Here is a 9,445-nt window from a genome sequence, read left to right as displayed (position 1 = left end):
GAATTTTGGCAGTATGATGTTAGTGGACTCGGGGGAGGGAGGGACAGGATCTACATATGGATTACTGTCCACTAGGTAGGTCCAGCAGATCAGGATATCAACTTGACAATAAACTAAAACTGTATTTACTGAGATGAGTTATAACAACATAATCTTGCATCTGATTGTGCGGGACCTCCTCCTCCTTATTGTTCAATGAATGAGGTAGGTGATTGAGCCACTTTTGAACATTATCCTGACAATCTCGACTTAAAAAATGTTTTTGGCCCCTGTTGCCTTAGTAATAGAGTCTTTCATATCTCCATCAAGCCATATTTCTTGGGTGGCCATCCCAATGTGTGACATTATGCAAATGTAGTCAGTACAAAATGTTTATTTTAATATGAGACAAAGCCATAAATTGTGAGTGTCACAATTCATGGATTCACTGACAAATGCACCGCTCAACAAAAGCGCGCCGACGAAACCGTGGCGAAAACCACTGCGAGTTCTAAATCGCACCGACGAATGAGCGCAGAAGTGCGCCGACAACAGCACGCCAACAAAAGCGCGCCTTCAACAAACAAGTAATAACCGCGAGTTCTAAACCTAACCCTAAACCTAACCCTAAACCTAACCCTAACCTAACCCTGAACCTAACCCTAACCCTAACCTGAACCTACCCCTACCCTAACCCTAACCCTAACCCTACCCTGAACCTAACCCTAAACCTAAACCTAACCCTGAACCTAACCCTGAACCTAACCCGTACCTTAACTGAAATCACGCCTTTTGTGGGCGCGATTTTGTCAGCGCATTGTTGTGGGTGCGTGTATGACATCACGGTTTTATCGCCGCAGTTTTGTCGGCGCGTTTTTGTCATGCGCGCATTTCGGGTCACACAATTCCTGAGTGTCACAATTCTCTCACAGATGTCACATGATTCCACACATTTACCTTGAACAAACATCCATTTGTCTGTACTTTTAACCTTTTGTATCATTCTAAGTTAAAAAAAATATCAGTAACATACCATAAATCTATTCTAAATAAATAAAGCTACCCTTGGAATTTCTCACCAGTGTTGCAAGAGAGAGGAAAATCACAGTGTTTTGCTGAAATACTTTAGTTTATCTACATGTTCAAAGCTTTGGTTCAAATATGCTTGACAGGTCACAAGTGGATTACCTGATCAAATATTAGCTAAATCTATCCACTGTTAAGCGTCCTTTTTTGGCAGGCACTAGGGATCCGCAAAGGGGCAACATGATAGAATCATTTTATAAACTTTCTCCTCTCCACAATTACTGCTGCGGATCGAAAACCCTTCCTAGATGAAAGGGAAGATCAGACACTATATTGCGTTACAGTTTTGACATATATACATACATACATACATACATACATACATACATACATACATACAGATTTTACAACCCCCGGTATGCCCAAATATGGGAGGAAGATCACTACTTCCATTCTCTGTCCTTCAGCTCGTCTAAGAGACCATCCAGACAGAAACCCAATATTTTACTGTTGCCTTTTTGGTACATTTGTTGTATTTGTATAAAGGGAGACTAGTATAGATCTATTTCAAGCTATTTAGCTCTCATCAGCTAGCCATACCCTTACTGGGAATCGAACCTGTGCTGTACTGCATCTTAGGCAGATGTTTTAACCACTGAGCTACAGAGCTCGACTCCTTATCAGCCAAGCCAGGGTGAAAAGGTATCTTTTTAGATTTTTCTCAGTGGTTAACACATCTGGCCTAAGATGCAATACAGCACCCTTATCCATTGGTATCCGTATTTCCATATTCCTGGATAGTGCTAATAGCTTCCGAGGAGATTCTATTACTATTCTAGTTGTTCAGTATATATCAGTAAGTACTGCTGTTAATATTAACACAAGATACTAACGCCCTCCAAATATCTAGAGACTTCAAGGAAAAGATCACATAAGATCTGGATGAGATCCGGATTCACACTGCATAATTCAAAGTTGCATCAGTCTGGCTATTCATACTTCCTCAAATTAGCTTGTTTTGTAAGAAAGGTGACACTAAGATTTGTTTTAATATTAAAATCTGATACACAACTGTATGTTGTACAACTAAAACTTCCACTATAAAAATCAAATTTCCCCTTGCTTTAAAAAAAAATCAAAACTGAATTATATTACTCATGTAGCATATAGACAATTTTTAATCCTCTTTACCTGGAAGGTTGAAAAGGCATTTTCAATATAAAGTAAAACCACTAAAAGTAGCACCTTAAAAATCCCTTGTCATAGTTAATCCTTAACTATTTGGAACCAAGATATGTCCATTAATAGGGTTGAATAATTAATCCCTTTTAACAGCCATACCTTGGTGCCAAATAGTTATACAAGACATAAGATTGCTTCCAATATTAAAGGAAACAAATGATGTTGATTTTAAAACATGCAAAAGATGTTTTTTTATGTTCAAAACTTAGTCCCGGCATATCAGCCAGCATAGGACATATGAGGCAGAACAAAACAAACACTATTGTTTCTTGGAAAACTGGAAAACAGTGTGGAAATTTTGTTTTAAGATGTGTATCTCCCTTGCACCTTTTGGACATGCTGGTGTAATATCTCACAGAATCTCAAAAGCTTATCTAACATGGGACAAAAATGCATGTATATGTTTCAGACCTAATTAAATCAAATTGCTCTCAAAAACATTGTTCCTCTCTCTCTCTCTCTCTCTCTCTCTCTCTCTCTCTCTCTCTCTCCCTGTCTCTCTGTCTCTCTCTCTGTCTCTCTCTCTGTGTCTCTCTGTCTCTCTCTCTCTCTGTCTCTCTCTCTGTCTCTGTCTCTCTGTCTCTGTCTCTCTCTCTCTGTCTCTCTGTCTCTCTCTCTGTCTCTCTGTCTCTCTCTCTCTGTCTCTCTCATTCTCTCTCTCTCTCTCTGTCTCTCTCTCTGCGCCACCCCTGGATATTGGAACGGCTTGCCTTGGAAGAAGAGATTGCCATATCGAATAACCAGTCAATGAAACCTCTATTCTTAGGTAAGCGTTATTGTGTTTTAAGAGATCCTCAGTCGATAGTGTACGGGGCTGCAACCCAATCTCCAGACACAGCCAGCCCTGGAGACCTTTGATTATTATTTCTTTGCTAAAGATTGCAAAGGCAATGCAAAGGCAATGCAGAGGACTGAAGGATGCTGTTATGCAGGTTTTATGTTTTATTTTATCAAGACCCACTGAAGCTGAGTAAAACAGGAATAAACCCTCCCAGCCTGTTGTACAACCAACCACACTCCTGACATGCTCAGGATGTACACTATATTGCCAAAGGTATTCGCCTCACCCATCCAGAGAATCAGAACCAGTTGGGAGAGAACACTTTTGGCAATATAGTGTATGATCTACTCCAGACCATCAATCAATCAATCAATCAACTTTGGCAATATAGTTGTATGATCTACTCCAGACCATCATCAATCAATCAATCAACTTTTGGCAATATAGTGTATGATCTACTCCAGACCATCAATCAATCAACTTTTGGCAATATAGTGTAGATCTACTCCAGACCATCAATCAATCAATCAATCATCAATCAATCAACTTTTGGCAATATAGTGTATGATCTACTCCAGACCATCAATCAATCAACCAACCAACCAACCAACCAACCACCAACCACCAACCAACCAACCAACCAACCAACCAACCAACCAACCAACCAACCAGAATAGAGATGGAAAGGAAGAGTAACCATGGGTGGCATGGAATCCAACTGGAGGGCTTGGGAGGAAGCCATGCAATTACATGGCAAAACCGAGAAGGACTTTGCAGGATCCCCCCAACAGGAACAAGATCTACCCGGATCCTCCTCCAAGGAGCGCCTCTCCTTTCTCACCACCCAGAAACACCCGGGGAATGGGACTTTGGGAAAGCCAGCATCCCTTCCCCAGATCCCATCACCGGAGCCCGATCCCCTCCGCTGTACCTCCGAGATCCGGCTTCCCTTTCCGAAAACCCCTTCGAGGGAAACGTCAGCGCGGCTTATCCCGGTGCCCGTCGGAGCGAAAAAGAGGCCGATCGCGTCACAAACTCTACGAATAAGGCTCGCCGCCTGCGAGGCGCCTCATTGGTTCCGCTTCCCCGAATCGCGCCAATCCCGGCGCGGCTTTGGTGCCCGCCTCTCCCCCCCCCCTAGCTTCCGTTTTCTATTGGTTGGCTCCGCTGTCCTTGACCTTTTTTTTTTTTAGATCTTAACTCCGCTCCTAACCCAGTGTTTCTCACCTTGGCAACTTGAAGATGTCCGGACTTCAACTCCCAGAATTCCCCAGCCAGCGAATGCTGGCTGGGGAATTCTGGGAGTTGAAGTCCGAACATCTTCAAGTTGCCAAGGTTGAGAAACACTGTCCTAACCAATCAGCCTGTGCCAGTTTAAAAAAAAAAAAGACTGTACCTTGGGTGGGAATATTCGATAGGCTGGCAGGGTCTCCTCCCGTTTGGAACCACTGGGACTTCCCCCCCCACCCCTTGTAAAGTAATCCACTAGCTCTGGTTGCTGTGCATGGGGGGAATGGCTTTCTAATTTAAGAAAGGAATCTGGAAAGGAAAGAACTGAAGAGCTAGAGGTGACATGATAGCATCTCTCTCCCGTTAGGATATTTAAGGGGCTGCCTCAAAGAAGAGGAGGTCAACTTATTCTCCAAAGCAGGACAAAGAAGCAATGGATGGAAAATTAATCAAGGAGAGAAACCAATCTAGAAATAAAGAGAAATTTACTTGACAGTCCGAACAGTTAATCAGTGGAACGACTTGCCCCCCACCAGAAGTTGTGGGTGCTCCAACCCTGGAGGTTTTTAAGAAGAGATTGGGCAACCCTTTGTCTGAAATGGTACAGGGTTTCCCCGCTTCAGCAAGGGGTTGGAGTAGAAGACCTCTAAGGTCCCTTCCAATTCTGTTCTTCTGTGGAATCTGGAAAGGAGAGAACTGAAGAGCTAGAGGGGGCATGACAGCAGTGTTAGGATATTTAAGGGGCTGCCTCAAAGAAGAGGAAATTAACTTATTCTCCATAGCAGAACAAGAAGCAATGGTTGGAAATAAATCAAGGAGAGAAACCAATCTAGAAATAAAGAGAAATTTTCCTGACAGTCCGAACAGTTAATCAGCGGAACGACTTGCCCCCCCAGAAGTTGTGGGTGCTCCAACACTGGAGGTTTTTAAGAAGCCCCAAAATTTGAGAGAGAACTTTTATAAGATGTTTTATAGATGGCATTTAGATCCCTAAAAAACTGGCCTGTATGTACCCGAATTTACAAACCTAAATGCTGGAGATGTGATTGTGTTGATGCTACATATTACCATATATGGTGGAACTTGCAAAAATGGTTAACGCATTTTGGATAAAAATATGGTGGATTATGCAAAATGTTCTTTAAAAATGGATAAAGTTTACCCCTTCAGTTATTCCTGTTAGGCATAACTACTGATTGTACTGTTATAGAGACTAACTTGATTTTGCATTTAATAACGGCAGCAAGACTGTTGGTGGCGCAATACTGGAAGAAGGAAGATTTGCCTACTATTCAAGAATGGACGTTAAAAGTCACAAACTTAGCAGAGATGGCTAAAATATCAGCATATCTCAAGGACCACTCAGATGAGAGATATAAACTAGAGTGGAGAAGATGGATTGACTATATTCAAAATAAATCGAAACTAAGAAATTCCAGATAGTTTATGACTGAAGAAGCAAGGAATGATATAATCTGTTTAGAGTTAGCCTAACAAAAGAGGAGTTAAAGCTCAAATGAAAGATGATACTAACTTTTTTTTTAAGTTTATTTTAGAACATCTTTGTTAAAGATTTATACCCTGTATTTGTTCTGGGAAGTCGGGGGGGGGGGAGGTTGGGTTCGGGAGGGAAGGGTGGGGGAGGGGAGATAAATATTTGTAAAAGCCTTTTTTTTTTCAAAAATTTTCAATTAAAAAAAAAAGAGATTGGGCAACCCTTTGTCTGAAATGGTATAGGGTTTCCCGCTTCAGAAAGGGGTTGGAGTAGAAGACCTCTAAGGTCCCTTCCAATTCTATTCTTCTGTGGAAATACTGCGTGATGAAAGAGCTAAGCCATTTCTTCGTAACTTACCTAGTCCCTCCAAAAGATGTGGATGTGGCCACAATCCATTCTGTCTTAAGAGAACTGCAACATTACCTAAAGGTTCGAGTGGTTCTTCCAGATCTGGACTGTTAAAACTCCAAAGCATCACTAGATGGCAGGAGTGTTTGCCTCTACTGTTGCCATTGGCTAATGGTTATCCTGTTTTCTCTAGCACGGATTAATTTAATATTTTATTTAGATTTGTAACTAAAAATACAGTAACTCTGGATGCCGTACAACACTTTAAAAAAAAAGATATCCTATTACTACTATTTGATTTTTATCCTACCCTTTTTATATATACCCTAATTCAAGGCAGCAAAATAACTAAAACTCTTGTCTACTATTTCCCCCATGTCAACTCTGAGGTGGGTTGAATCAGATATTTATTTAGCTATTTATTTGATTTATGTCATGCTTTTATTTGTACAATTAAGGCACTTTGCAAAATGTTCCCATCTCTATTTTCTCCACCACAACCAATGCTGTGAGATAAGCTGGTCTAACAGATAGGGACTTGCCCAAAGACATCTCAGCTGGTTTCTATGATTAAAGCAGGACCAGAACTCATGGTCTTCTGCTTTCTAGGCCAACAGCTTACATGACCCCATATTTCCCTGTGCTGTCTTCCCTGAAAATGTTCTCTGGAGCCATTTTTTGTATATTATTCACCTGTAATAACACTGCAAATTTTTGTTAAAGTCTGTGCATAAATTAATACAATTTGATGACATCTCTCTCTCAAAGGTCTACATTGAAGACAGTAGGTAGGCATTAAGGAATGTAGAGGAAAATTATATTCACTAATTTGTTCTTTATCTAATTTGTTTCCCGAATCCGAGAGTTCCAAGTCAGCAGTTTCTTTGGTTATCAGTCAGGTGAAACTGGTAGCAAGTTGTAATCCTAACAGATCGGAATACACACAGGTTGTACAGTTCGTCCTTTACAAAATTAGTCATGTTTTGAAATTATCTGTAGTTTTTGTTGGAGACTACTGTAAAATTCCTGATTTATATTTTGTTTCCTCTTTCTGCATACGCCAATGTTCTCTGTTGAATTAATACTAACAATGTCATTCCTATATACTTTTTAATGTTATTAGAATAGAATAGAATAGAATAGAATAGAATAGAATAGAATTCTTTATTGGCCGAATGTGATTGGACATACAAGGAATTTGTCTTTGGTGCATATCAGAGATGGGTTCCTACCAGTTCGCACCTATTCGGTAGAACCGGTTCGTCAAATACCGAACTGGTTAGAAGAGGTTCCACCAGTGGACCCGGAAAGCAGGCCACACCTACAGAAGAGGTTCCAAAAATCTTTGAAACCCACCACTGGTCCTTGGATATGATTATTCTACAATATCATGCTCATATTTATAAAACTCAGTGCCTGTGTGAAAGGTAAGGATGACTACTGCGTTTGTGGTGCAATCAGAACATTGCGTGTGTGAAGTTGTTTTAACGCAAGCCAAAGATGGCTTTTAAAAAACAAGTTTACATCCTATTCTTATGCATGCCAGGGCTGCGTGTGAGGTAATTTAAGGTGGTTCTGACAAGTGTCGTCGGCATCTTCATATCCGGTCACATGGGCGGCAAGCCACTCCCACAAAGGAGGCCACACCCACAGAGTAGGTTCGAACAATTTTTTGAAACCCACCACTGGTGCATATGTATATGTTAAGGCAAAAGAGATGCCTCTCGTTGTATGTAAACCATGCTCATATAACATCCCACAGGGCATCACTCAATAAGTTACAGCAATATGGTTTATTTGGCTTTAGCAGGTTTTGTAAAGTACTTAGCCTTAATATTTCATTTCACAGTGATGTAGACCTGGAAGATCAATTCATGTAATAACCTAGAGGTTTTTATGAGAGACCTATTTGTGCATAAAGACTTCTTTTATTTCCTAATTTTTCCTTGCAGCAATTTCCTTCATGCCTACTTTCTGTCACTCAGTTGCGCTGTATATTCCCTTCCACCTATCTCTCTTCTTTAATTTTGTACATTTTGTCCTTTTGAGGTCCTGACCTTAACTGACTTCTTAGCATTTGCTTACCTAGTTTTTGCCAACCTGGCTATGTTTCATGGCTCAGAAATAAATTACAACACCAGAGACTTTGCTGATAAAATATCCTCAGATCTCACCACCACCATAAAAAAATACTTTTGGAAACATCTGTGAAAAATCTCAAGTAAATCTCCCCTTGAAGACCCAATGGATTGCAAATTACTTCCACTGAGTTTAATTGGATTTATTTCCAAGCAAGTAAATATACAGTGAAGCATAACCTAATCTTCCTTTCAAAAGAAATAGTTTCTACATCTGGCCTGATTCCTACAAATCTAAATAAATTTCTGTAATCCTTAGGATAGCTTCCCACTGTAAAGTACTGGTATTTGACAGCCTAGCAAACCTATAAATGTTCTGAAGGTAAAATATCACAGTATAGCTTCTCACAAAGGATGAGGAGTGTCTTGGCTACAGGAAAAGACTGAACTCATAATTTACAGTAATCATAATAACCACATAAAGCTCAGCCACTGGAAGGGAAGAAAGCATGGAAATACGAAAGGTAGCAAGAAAAACCTTACTAGTTTTTCTATTTTAAGTCTATATTACAGAGATTGGGTCAGAGGTGGGTTCCTACCAGTTCGCACCTATTCGGTAGAACCGGTTTGTCAAATCTACCGAACCGGTTAGAAGAGGTTCCACCAGTGGACCCGGAAAGCAGGCCACACCTACAGAAGAGGTTCCAAAAAATTTTGAAACCCACCACTCACACACACACACACAGAGAGAGAGACAGACAGACTCACACAGAGAGAGAAAGAGAAAGGAAGAAAGAAAGAAAAAAAAGAAAGAAAGTGAAAGAGAGATGAAAGAAAAAAAGGAAAAAGGGAGACAGACAAAAGGAAGGAAAGAAAGAGAGAAAGAAAGAAAGAAACACATGGCCGGCAAGACACTCCCACCAGGTCACATGGCCGGCAAGCCACTCCCACAAAGGAGGCCACACCCATAGAGTAGGTTCGAAATTTTTTGAAACCCACCACTGGATTGTGTGTAGAAACAGTACTGCAACTAGAAAGCAAGCCTTTTCTTTTCCAGAGGAAATAGCAATAGCAATAGTTAGACTTATATACCGCTTCATAGGCTTTCAGCCTCTCTAAGCGGTTTACAGAGTCAGCATATCGCCCCCAACAACAATCCGGGTCCTCTTTACCCACCTCGGAAGGATGGAAGCCTGAGTCAACCTTGAGCCTAGGGGATTTGAACAGCTGAACTGCAGTCAGCTGAAGTAGCCTGCAGTGCTGCAT

At 40.8% G+C, this 9,445-nt stretch overlaps 1 protein-coding gene across 1 annotated transcript in view; it reads right to left on the bottom strand.

The window, feature by feature from the left end:
* The window catches only part of LOC116513673 (ornithine aminotransferase, mitochondrial-like), a 32,443-nt gene extending 28,375 nt beyond the window's left edge, over positions 1 to 4,068 (bottom strand). The window contains 1 exon segment of the mRNA XM_032224841.1: positions 3,960 to 4,068. The gene's annotated coding sequence lies outside the window, so the exon portion shown is untranslated.
* Positions 4,069 to 9,445: the final 5,377 nt, after the last annotated feature.

Source organism: Thamnophis elegans, chromosome 10, assembly GCF_009769535.1.
Source record: "Thamnophis elegans isolate rThaEle1 chromosome 10, rThaEle1.pri, whole genome shotgun sequence".
In the NCBI taxonomy this organism is placed as follows: Eukaryota; Metazoa; Chordata; class Lepidosauria; order Squamata; family Colubridae; genus Thamnophis; species Thamnophis elegans.
This window is presented reverse-complemented; position numbering and strand designations above follow the sequence as displayed.